Genomic DNA, 11,597 nt, shown 5'->3' with positions numbered 1-11,597 from the left:
AATGACACCCAAAAAAAGATAAATTTGAGACCAACCCACACTAATTCAAAATCAACTAATCACTTTTTTTCTCATCGATAATTTTGTTTTTAACCTAACACAGAAATGAACATAAAAAATGGTATCCCTTTTTCAAATTCTTCACTTTTAAAGATAGTAGAGCTCCCAATAACAACACGCTTTGGAGATATTTCAATTGAAGAAATCTTGACATCCTAGTTTGATTCTTATCAGCATATATTTTAATGACACCATTTTCTTGAGACAAAACAGGAAAAAAAATCTACAAAGGAGAAAGAAGTATGCTGTCCCAAGAGCCCCTGTGTAAACAGTATAGTCCCTTGCATGCTTCCCACTTGAATCCCTTGTATCCTTCACTATCTGAATAGACTCACAAAGAAACCAAATCACCCAAACAGTTGGTGAGAAAAATGAAAAAACTGATCACAATTGAACATAGTTTATACACAAATAGGTCAGAAGAAAAATTATTTAACTTAACTTTCTTGCAAATTTTCTGACCCCATTTCCATTTTCAGTAGAACTGGGTTGCAATTTCAGATCTAAAACCAGCTGCATTCTCAATTGATCTCTTATACATCTTCATCTACCAACAGATTACAGTATAAAAATTAGTAAATTAGAATTCTATTTGAAACAAAAGCAAACAAATCATAGAAAACACCATGATGATACCAATACTGTTCTGAGGGGTTGTTCGAGATAGAAAACATCGATAGAAGTTGGTAACCTTGATGTACAATGTACCCAGAGAGAGAAAACTGGGATAACCCAAGAAAGGATCCAAAAACACAGACTGGATGAGGATAAAGAAAATTGGGTTGACAGTGGTAACGGAAGAATCGGGATAATAACACCCGCAGAGAAGATCGAGGTAGGAAGCCGAGAGTGGCAACAGCTAGCAAAAGGAGAAAAGAGAAAGGTAGGGCTAAGGTCTCGGTACAGAAGGAGAAAGTTATGAGGAACATGAGTTCTGATGTTTCAACCTATCGAGCAGTGAACAAGGTAAGTAAACCAAAATAAACCAAAACTAAACATTCCAACATTATTATAGTGGATAAGATTAATTCAATATTATTGTAATTAAAAGGAAATAAAACCAGCAACAATGAACATTAACTTCATATTTAAATTTCAATTTCAAATGTTATAAATTTTTAAATGAAGACAACATATATATTTTTTAGTAACAATTAAATTTAACCTTAGCTTGAATACATTTAGAAATGGCAATGAAAACCATTTTATTAACCAGGATCTATATCTCTTTGGCAGATTATCATTTTTCTTTTTTTTTGGGGTAGTGATTAATAATTAATTAATTATTCCACCGGTTTACTTGAAATTGATAAAATAAATGCATATTTTCTTTTGTTGTAATTAAAAAGAAATTTCATTAAATACATAAATATCATAGTTGTATCCACATTAGAATTCAAAACATACTAAGTATTACAAATCAAACAACATTTTAAAGTAGTATCTGAACATATTTAACTAAAAAACATACAGATCCTTCACAGCCTCATGATCGCTTCCACATTGGCGTAAAATATCTTCAACTTCAGGTATAGAATCAACCAGAACATGAATTTAAAAAAAATTGAAATTCTTTCAGTTATTGATATTTTTAAATACTAATAATTGAACAAATTATAAAAAGTATACAACAAACCTTATGCTCATTCATCTCAGTAGCAGCCTCAAAAACATTAATAACAGAGGCATCATCCCAAATTTGTTGAACAATATACACAGATCGATTCATCTCATAACCCACAGGCCTAGCATCAACCATGAATGCAACTTTTTTGTGCAAAAGACTTGAAATGAGTTTCAATAGAACAACTTTGCAATAATATCCCTAAAAAAATACAAAATAGTTAACAAATAGCATAATAATAATTTATCTTTTTCTTAGGAATGTCAAAAGATGCAAACTAACTATATCTATATGTATATACTAATTAAAACCACAATTGGATGATAACCTGATTCAACTCTGGGTGATTATCCAAAAAGCTCGAGCATCTTGTCTTTATTATTTGCACGACCTCACGATCTTTAAGAACAAATATATTGTTGCCATTTGTATGAGACACTACAATCTTTAACCAGAATCTTGAAAACCATGAGAAAGCAAGGAAAATTTTAGTAAACATTGAAATAATAATTAGTTACCAAAACAGAATAAAATTAAAGAAGAAAACACCTTGGGATAGCATCAATGCATTGAAGCTGACATAGATCACATGATAAAATATTTTTATTAGCTAACACAAGAGAACTACATAAACAAGTTGAGAACCACCACTTATGATTCTTCAAAACAGATGATATAGTTCCCAGAATAAAAACATAACCACCCTGCCAGTAAAGAAAAAATTATTACAGCATTTAAAATTTCAAATAATTTACAAAACTATCATTTACTAACTTTTCAGCATATCATATAACAAGAATAACAAAAACAAATGATCTAAGAGATTTTATTGCAAATGAGAAAAAAATATACGTTCTCAGCATCAGAATAACAACAATTGGGTGAAATAAGATTAGTAATAATATCTTATATAGTTTCTGATTGAATATAATTATCACACACTACTTGAGTCTTGTAATCTTCCCCAGTTGCATATTGCAAATAGGTGTTATAGATTGGTGAAAAAATGGGACCGTGAAGCCTTGCCTGGAATAATTTGGTTGGAATAAGTATCCGACGTATAGATTCAGAAAAAAATAAAAAATTGCATGAACATGTTCTAACATAGGGTGAGGAATCATACATTGATATAATCATCGGTTGCAGCTGGTTCCGGATTATGACTAAAGACATTTACAATTTTAAAGCACCTGGAGTAATCTCGATCAACTGCAGAATTAATTTCAACCTTGAAAATTTTCTCCTCTCCAACAACATCATCAAACATATGTGGAGAATATGACCGACGGACCTTCGGAGATCAATATAAAAATATCAAGAAACTTGAACACAAACGAAATTTAATAAAGATTAAATGAGGTTCGCTATGAAAGAGTTCATACTGCAAGCACATTAGGATCAACAGGAAATTCTTCTTCTATCCTGAGAAATGCTTCAGAACAGATTTTTCCAAATAGTTTTGTTGCCGCATTATCAAGCAGAACAAACAAAATAGCACACCCACCATGATGAATCTTTACCCGAATTACATATCTAACACAATTAACAACCAAGAATAACAACTAAAACCAAAAAATCTACTTAGCAACACAAAGAGTTGTGCATAACAATGAACAAACGAAAAATCCAAAAGACTGATGCTTAATCTATTCCATAATAGAGTTACATATAAACCTTACTTGACCATAACATATTCAATACATGAACCACAAGCATCACAAAGGTAGAGATCCTCATGCTCAATAACGGGATGACCACATACACATGAGTAGTACCACCAATCTGGTTCATCCATAACTTTCTTAATTGTCCCAATAACAAAGTAATGACCATCCTGTAAAATTTTAAAAACAATGATATACTGTAGAATAATGATTAACAAACCATATTACGAAACCCGACACACATGTTTAATAAATTCAAGTTTAAGTATTAAATGGAGAGTTTGTCAATCTAAAATAGTACCTCGTTATCTGCATGAAGATCTTGAATATTACTGATCTTTTGCCATTGAAATAATGACCATCAACTTTAGAAACTAAGCATCCAAGCTCATTGGTCACAAGTCTTGAGAATCCATAATTGGCTACACTAAATCTACATATAAGATACAATAACTAATCTTCATAATACAAAACATATACATCAATACCAACAAAATAAGCATAGCAAGTTGTAGGTTTACAATTTTTTTCATCACAACTAACCTGCTTAGAAACTCAATAGACTCAGGAATGTCGGGATTAATGAATAACCTAGAGACATTTATCACATTCTGCAGGATTACCCCACCTGCATGCAAGAATCCTACTCTATTAACCTCAAACCATATTTAAATTAAAAGCTCAAAAAACAGAAAAGTAAATATTAGAGTAAAAATTCGATGAATATGCCTGAAAATAACCTTCAATTGCTTTATTTTAAAAGACTCAAGGACAATTAGCAGAGATCTTGGATATTTTTGTAAGTTATCATATTGATGAGCGGATAATTTATACGCTTTTTGGCATTATTTTTAGGTAGTTTTTAGTAGGATCTAGCTACTTTTAGGGATGTTTTTATTAGTTTTTATACAAAATTTACATTTCTGGACTTTACTATGAGTTTATATGTTTTTCTGTAATTTCAGTTATTTTCTGGCTGAAATTGAGAGAACCTGAGCAAAAATCTGATAGGAGGCTGACAAAGGACTGTTGATGCTGTTGGATTCTGACCTCCCTGCACTCGAAATGGATTTTCTAGAGCTACAGAATTCCAAATGGTGCACTCTCAACTGCGTTGGAAAGTAGACATCCACGGCTTTCCAGTAATATATAATAGTTTATACTTTATTTGAGTTTAGATGACGCAAACTGGTGTTCAACGCCAGTTCCATGGTGCATTCTGGAGTAAAACGCCAGAAACACGTCACAAACCAAAGTTAAACGCCAAACAGATGTTACAACTTGGCCTTTAACCCCAAGAGAAGCCTCTGCATGTGTAAAGCTCAAGCTCAGCCCAAGCACACACCAAAGTGGGCCCCGGAAGTGGATTTCTGCACGAAGACTTATTTCTGTAAACACTAGTAACTAGTTTAGTATAAATAGAACTTTTTACTATTGTATTAGACATCTTGGTATCTATCTTCGGACGTTTAGTTCTTAGACTTTGGGGGCTGGCCATTCGGCCGTGCCTGGACCTTGATCACTTATGTATTTTCAACGGTGGAGTTTCTACACACCATAGATTAAGGTGTGGAGCTCTGCTGTACCTCGAATATTAATGCAATTATTACTATTTTCTATTCAATTCATGCTTATTCTTGTTCTAAGATATTCATTTGCACTTCAACCTGATGAATGTGATGATTCGTGACACTCATCACCATTCTCAATCTATGAACGCGTGCCTGACAACCACCTCTGTTCTACTTTCGATTGAATGAGTATCTCTTGGATTCCTTAATCAGAGTCTTTGTGGTATAAGATAGAATCTATTGGCAGCATTCTTGAGAATCCAGAAAGTCTAAACCTTGTCTGTGGTGATCCGAGTAGGATTTAGGGATTGAATGACTGTGACGAGCTTCAAACTCGCGAGTGTTGGGCGTAGTGACAGACGCAAAAGAATCACTGGATTCTATTTCGACATGATCGAGAACCGACAGATGATTAGCCGTGCTGTGACAGAGCATTTGTATCATTTTCACTGAGAGAATGGGAAGTAGCCATTGACAACGGTGACGCCCTACATACAGCTTGCCATAGAAAGGAGTAAGAATGATTGGATGAAAGCAGTAAGAAAGCAGAGATTCAGAAGGAACAAAGCATCTCCATACACTTATATGAAATTTCCACTAATGATTTACATAAGTATCTCTATCTCTATTTTATGCTTTATTTATCTTCATATTTGAAAACCATTATAACCATTATTATCCGCCTAACTGAGATTTACAAGATGACCATAGCTTGCTTCATACCAACAATCTCCGTGGGATCGACCCTTTACTCACGTAAGGTATTACTTGGACGACCCAGTGCACTTGCTGGTTAGTTGTCCAAGTTGTGACAAAGTGTGATTCACGTTTGAGAGCTCCAAGTTTATTAGCACCATTGTTGATGATCACAATTTCGTGCACCAAGTTTTTGGCACCGTTGTCGGGGATTGTTCGAGTTTGGACAACTGACGGTTCATCTTGTTGCTAAGATTAGGTAATTTTCTTCTTATTTTCTTTTCAAAAAATTTTAAAAAATATTTCAAAAATTTTTTCTTCTTTTTTGTTTTTCCAAAAAAAATTTCGAAAAAAAATTAATAAAATAAAAAATAAAAAATATTATGTGTTTCTTGTTTGAGTCTAGTGTCAATTTTTAAGTTTGGTGTCAATTGCATGTTTTTTTTTTTAAATTTATGCATTTTTTTTCGAAAAATTCATGCATAGTGTTCTTCATGATCTTTAAGTTGTTCTTGGTAAGTCTTCTTGTTTGATCTTCATATTTTCTTGTTTTGTGTTTTTTGTAATTTTTCATATGCATTCTTGCATTCATAGTGTCTAAACATTGAAAATTGCTAAGTTTGGTGTCTTGCATGTTTTTCTTTTCTTGAAAATTTTTCAAAAATAAGTCTTGATGTTCATCTTAATCTTCAAAGTGTTCTTAGTGTTCATCTTGACATTCATAGTGTTCTTGCATGCATCATGTGTTTTGATTCATAATTTTCATGTTGTGAGTCAATTTTTTGTGTTTTTCTCTCTCATCTTTAAAAATTCAAAAAAATCAAAAAAATATCTTTTCCTTCTTTTACTCAAAAATTCGAAATCTTTGGGTTGACTTAGTCAAAAAATTTTTAAAAAAATAAGTTGTTTCTTGTTAGTCAAGTCAAGATTTCAATTTTAAAAATCCTATCTTTTCAAAATCTTTTTCAAAAATAAATTCTTTTTCATTTTTCTTATTATTTTCGAAAATTTTTAAAATTTATTTTCAAAATTTTTTTCTTATCTTTATTTTAAAATTTCGAAAACTTTACTAACAATTAATGTGATTTTTAAAAAATTTGAAGTTTGTTACTTTCTTGTTAAGAAATGTTCAATCTTTAAATTCTAGAATCATATCTTTTAGTTTCTTGTTAGTCAAGTAATCAAATTTTAATTTTAAAAATCATATCTTTTCAAAATATCTTTTTTAAGTCATATCTTTTTCAAAATCAATTTCAAAATCTTTTCTAACTTCTTATCTTTTCAAAATTGATTTTCAAATCTTTTTCAACTAACTAATTGAATTTTTCGCTTGTTTCTTATCTTTTTCAAAACCACCTAACTACTTTCCTCTCTCTAACTTCCGAAAATTCATCCATCTTTTTCAAAATTCTTTTTAATTAACTAATTGTTTCAAATTTTAATTTTAATTTTGTTTCTTATCTTATTTTTCGAAAATCACTAACTATTTTTCAAAACAATTTTCGAAAATTCTTTCCTCTCATCTCTTTCTATTTATTTTAATCATTTACTAACACTTCTCTTCATCTTAAAAATTTGAACCCTTTCTTCTCTTCTGTGTTCGAATTTTTCTCTTCTTCATTCTTATTCTTTTCTTCTTCTACTCACACAAAGGAATCTCTCTACTGTGGTAAAGAGGATCCCTATTATTATTTTCTGTTCCCTTCTTTTTCATATGAGCAAGAGCAAAGACAAGAACATTCTTGTTGAAGCTGATGCTGAACCTGAAAGGACTCTAAAGAAGAAGCTAAGAGAAGCTAAGGCACAACAATCCAGAGAAAACCTTACAGAGAATCTCAAAAAAGAAGACATGGCCGAACCCAATAACAATGGTGGAAGGGCAAGGAGAATGTTTGGTGATTATACTACACCTACTTCCAATTTTTATGGAAGAAGCATCTCAATTCCTGCCATTGGAGCAAACAATTTTGAGCTGAAGCCTCAACTAGTTGCTCTGATGCAACAGAACTGCAAGTTTTATGGACTTCCATCAGAAGATCCCTATCAGTTTTTAACTGAATTCTTGCAGATCTGTGATACTATTAAGACTAATGGAGTAGATCCTGAAGTCTACAGGCTCATGCTTTTCCCTTTTGCTGTAAGAGACAGAGCTAGAACATGGTTGGACTCACAACCTAAAGATAGCCTGGACTCTTGGGATAAGCTGGTCACGGCCTTCTTGGCCAAGTTCTTTCCTCCTCAAAAGCTGAGCAAGCTTAGAGTGGATGTTCAGACCTTCAAGTAAAAAGATGGTGAATCCCTCTATGAAGCTTGGGAAAGATACAAGCAGTTGACCAAAAAGTGTCCTTCTGGCATGCTTTCAGAGTGGACCATTTTAGATATATTTTATGATGGTCTATCTGAGCTTTCTAAGATGTCACTGGACCATTCTGTAGGTGGATCCATTCACCTAAAGAAATCGCCTGCAGAAGCTCAAGAACTCATTGACATGGTTGCAAATAACCAATTCATGTACACCTCTGAGAGGAATCCTGTGAGTAATGGGACACCTCAGAAAAGGGGAGTTCTTGAAATTGATGCTCTAAATGCCATATTGGCTCAGAATAAAATATTGACTCAGCAAGTCAACATGATTTCTCAGAGTCTGAATGGATGGCAAAATACATCCATTAGTACTAAAGAGGCATCTTCTGAAGAAGAAGCTTATGATCCTGAGAACCTTGTAATGGCAGAGGTGAATTACATAGGTGAAGCCTATGGAAACACCTATAATCCCTCATGTAGAAATCATCCAAATTTCTCATGGAAGGATCAACAAAAGCCCCAACAAGGCTTTAATAATGGTGGAAGAAACAGGTTTAGCAATAGCAAGCCTTTTCCATCATCTTCTCAGCAACAGATAGAGAACTCTGAGCAGAGCCCCTCTAGCTTAGCAAACATAGTCTCTGATCTATCTAAGGCCACTTTAAGTTTCATGCATGAAACAAGGTCCTCCATTAGAAACTTGGAGGCACAAGTGGGTCAGCTGAGTAAGAAAATCACTGAAACTCCTCATAGTACTCTCCCAAGCAATACGGAAGAGAATCCAAAAAGAGAGTGCAAGGCCATTGATATAATCAAAATGGCCGAATCCAAAGAGGAAGGGGAGGACATGAATCCCAATGAGGAAGACCTTATGGGACGTCTTCCAGACAGAAAGGAGTTCCCTATTGAGGACCTAAAGGAATCTGAGGCTCATATAAAAACCATAGAGATTCTATTAAACTTCCTTCTGCCATTCATGAGCTCTGAGAATTATTCTTCCTCTGAAGAGGATAAAGATGTAACTAAAGAGCAAGTTGCTCAATATCTAGGAGCCATCATGAAGCTGAATGCCAAGTTGTTTGGTAATGAGACTTGGGTAGATGAACCTCCTTTGCTCATTAGTGAACTAAATACATGGGTTCAGCAAACTTTACCTAAAAAAAAACAAGATCCTGGTAAATTCTTAATATCCTGTACCATAGGTACCATAACCTTTGAGAAGGCTCTATGTGACCTGGGGCCAGGTATAAATCTTATGCCACTCTCTGTAATAGAGAAACTGGGGATCTTTGAGGTACAAGCTGCAAGAATCTCATTAGAGATGGCAGACAAGTCAATAAAACAAGCTTATGGATTGGTAGAGGACGTGTTAGTGAAGGTTAAAGGCCTTTACATCCCTGCTGATTTCATAATCTTAGACACTGGAAAGGATGAGAATGAATCCATCATTCTTGGAAGACCCTTCCTAGCCACAGCAGGAGCTGTGATTGATGTTGACAGAGGAGAGCTAGTCCTTCAATTGAATGGGGACTACCTTGTGTTTAAAGCTCAAGGATCTTCCTCTACAACCATGGAGAGGAAGCATGAAAAGCTTCTCTCAATACAGAGTTAAACAAAGCTCCCACAGTCAAACTCTAAGTTTAGTGTTGGGAGGCCACAACCAAACTCTAAGTTTGGTGTTGAACCCCCACATTCAAACTCTAAGTTTGGTGTTGGGAGGTCCCAACAATGCTCTGATGATCTGTGAAGCTCCATGAGAGCTCACTGTCAAGCTATTGACATTAAAGAAGCACTTATTGGGAGGCAACCCAATTTTTATTTATCTATATTTCTATTGTTCTTTTATGTTTTATTAGGTTTATGATCGTGTGGAGTCACAAAACAATTGCAAAAATTAAAAACAGAATAAAAAATAGCAGAAGAAACAGCACACCCTGGAGGAAGAACTTACTGGCGTTTAAACGCCAATAAGGAGCATCTGTCTGGCGTTCAACGCCAGAACAGAGCATAAAGCTGGCGTTAAATGCCAGAAACAAGCATGGAAGTGGCGTTCAATGCCAGAAACATGCTGCAGATTGGTGTTGAACGCCCAAAATAAGCATGGAAATGGCGTTTAACGCCAGAAATATGCTGAAGTCTGGCGTTAAACGCCAGGATTACATATAGAGGGCATTCTACACGCCTAAAGGGTGCAGGGATGAGAAATCCTTGACACCTCAGGATCTGTGGACCCCAGAAGATCACCTCAGGATCTGTGGACCCCACAAGATCCCCACCTACCTTCTCCCTCTCTCTCACACCTTTTCATAACACTCTTCCCCAAACATCATTCCCTAATCACCTCAATCACTCTTCCCCATCACCTCTTCACCACTCACATCCATCTACTCTTCCCCACAAACCCTACCTATCTTCAAATTCAAAATCTCTTTCCCACTCAAACCCACCATAAATGACCGAACCCTAACCCCTCGTCCTCCACTATATAAACCCATTCTTCTTTCTTCATTTTCACACAACACTACCCTCTCTTCCTCCCCTTGGCCGAAACCTACACCTCTCTCCATCTCCTCCATATCTTCTTCTTCTTCTATTCTTTCTTCTTTTGCTCGAGGGCGAGCAACATTCTAAGTTTGGTGTGGTAAAAGCATAGCTTTTTTTTTGTTTTTTCGTAACCATTTATGGCACCTAAGGCCGAAGAAACCTCTAGAAAGAGGAAAGAGAAGACAAAAGCTTCCACCTCTGAGTCATGGGAGATGGAGAGATTCATCTCAAAAGCCCATCAAGACCACTTCTATGAAATTGTGGCCAAGAAGAAGGTGATCCCTGAGGTCCCTTTCATGCTCAAGAAAAATGAGTATCCGGAGATCCGACATGAGATCCAAAGAAGAGGTTGGGAAATTCTTACTAACCCCATTCAACAAATCAGAATCTTGATGGTTCAAGAGTTCTATGCAAACGCATGGATCACTAGGAACCATGATCAAAGCATGAACCCAAACCCAAAGAATTAGCTTACAATGGTTCGGGAAAAATGCTTAGATTTCAGTCTGGAGAACGTAAGGTTGGCGTTCAACTTGCCTATGATGCAAGAAGACACACGCCCCTACACTAGAAGGGTCAACTTTAATCAAAGGTTGGACCAAGTCCTCATGGACATATGTGTCGAAGGAGCTCAATGGAAAAGAGACTCAAAAGGCAAGCCGGTTCAATTGAGAAGACTGGATCTTAAGGTTGTGGCTAGAGGATGGTTGGAGTTCATCCAACGCTCCATTATCCCCACTAGCAACCGATCCGAAGTAACTGTGTATCGGGCCATCATGATCCATTGCATCATGATTGAAGAGGAAGTAGAAGTTCATGAAGTCATCTCTCTAGAACTCTACAAAGTAGCCGAAAAGCCATCCACCTTGGCAAGGCTAGCTTTTCCTCATCTCATTTGCCATCTATGCTACTTATCTGGAGTTGTCATAGAAGGAGACATCCTCATTGAAGAGGACAAACCCATCACTAAGAAGAGGATGGAGCAAACAAGAGAGCCTATTCATGGATCTCAAGAGATGCATGAGGAAGCTCATCATCAAGAAATCCCTGAGATGCCTCAAGGGATGCATTTTCCTCTAAACAACTATTGGGAACAACTCAACACTTCTCTAGAAGGATTGAGTCATGACATGA

At 35.4% G+C, this 11,597-nt stretch overlaps 1 non-coding gene across 1 annotated transcript; it reads right to left on the bottom strand.

The window, feature by feature from the left end:
• Positions 1 to 7,866: 7,866 nt before the first annotated feature.
• On the bottom strand, positions 7,867 to 7,970 carry LOC130952203 (small nucleolar RNA R71). Its single transcript, XR_009074383.1, has one exon. It is a non-coding gene; the product is annotated as a small nucleolar RNA R71 (small nucleolar RNA).
• Between the last annotated feature and the right edge of the window lie 3,627 nt (positions 7,971 to 11,597).

This window comes from Arachis stenosperma, chromosome 9 (assembly GCF_014773155.1).
Source record: "Arachis stenosperma cultivar V10309 chromosome 9, arast.V10309.gnm1.PFL2, whole genome shotgun sequence".
NCBI classification, from domain to species: Eukaryota; Viridiplantae; Streptophyta; class Magnoliopsida; order Fabales; family Fabaceae; genus Arachis; species Arachis stenosperma.
Note: the sequence above shows the minus strand (reverse complement) of the source record. Positions and strands in the feature narration are given on the sequence as shown.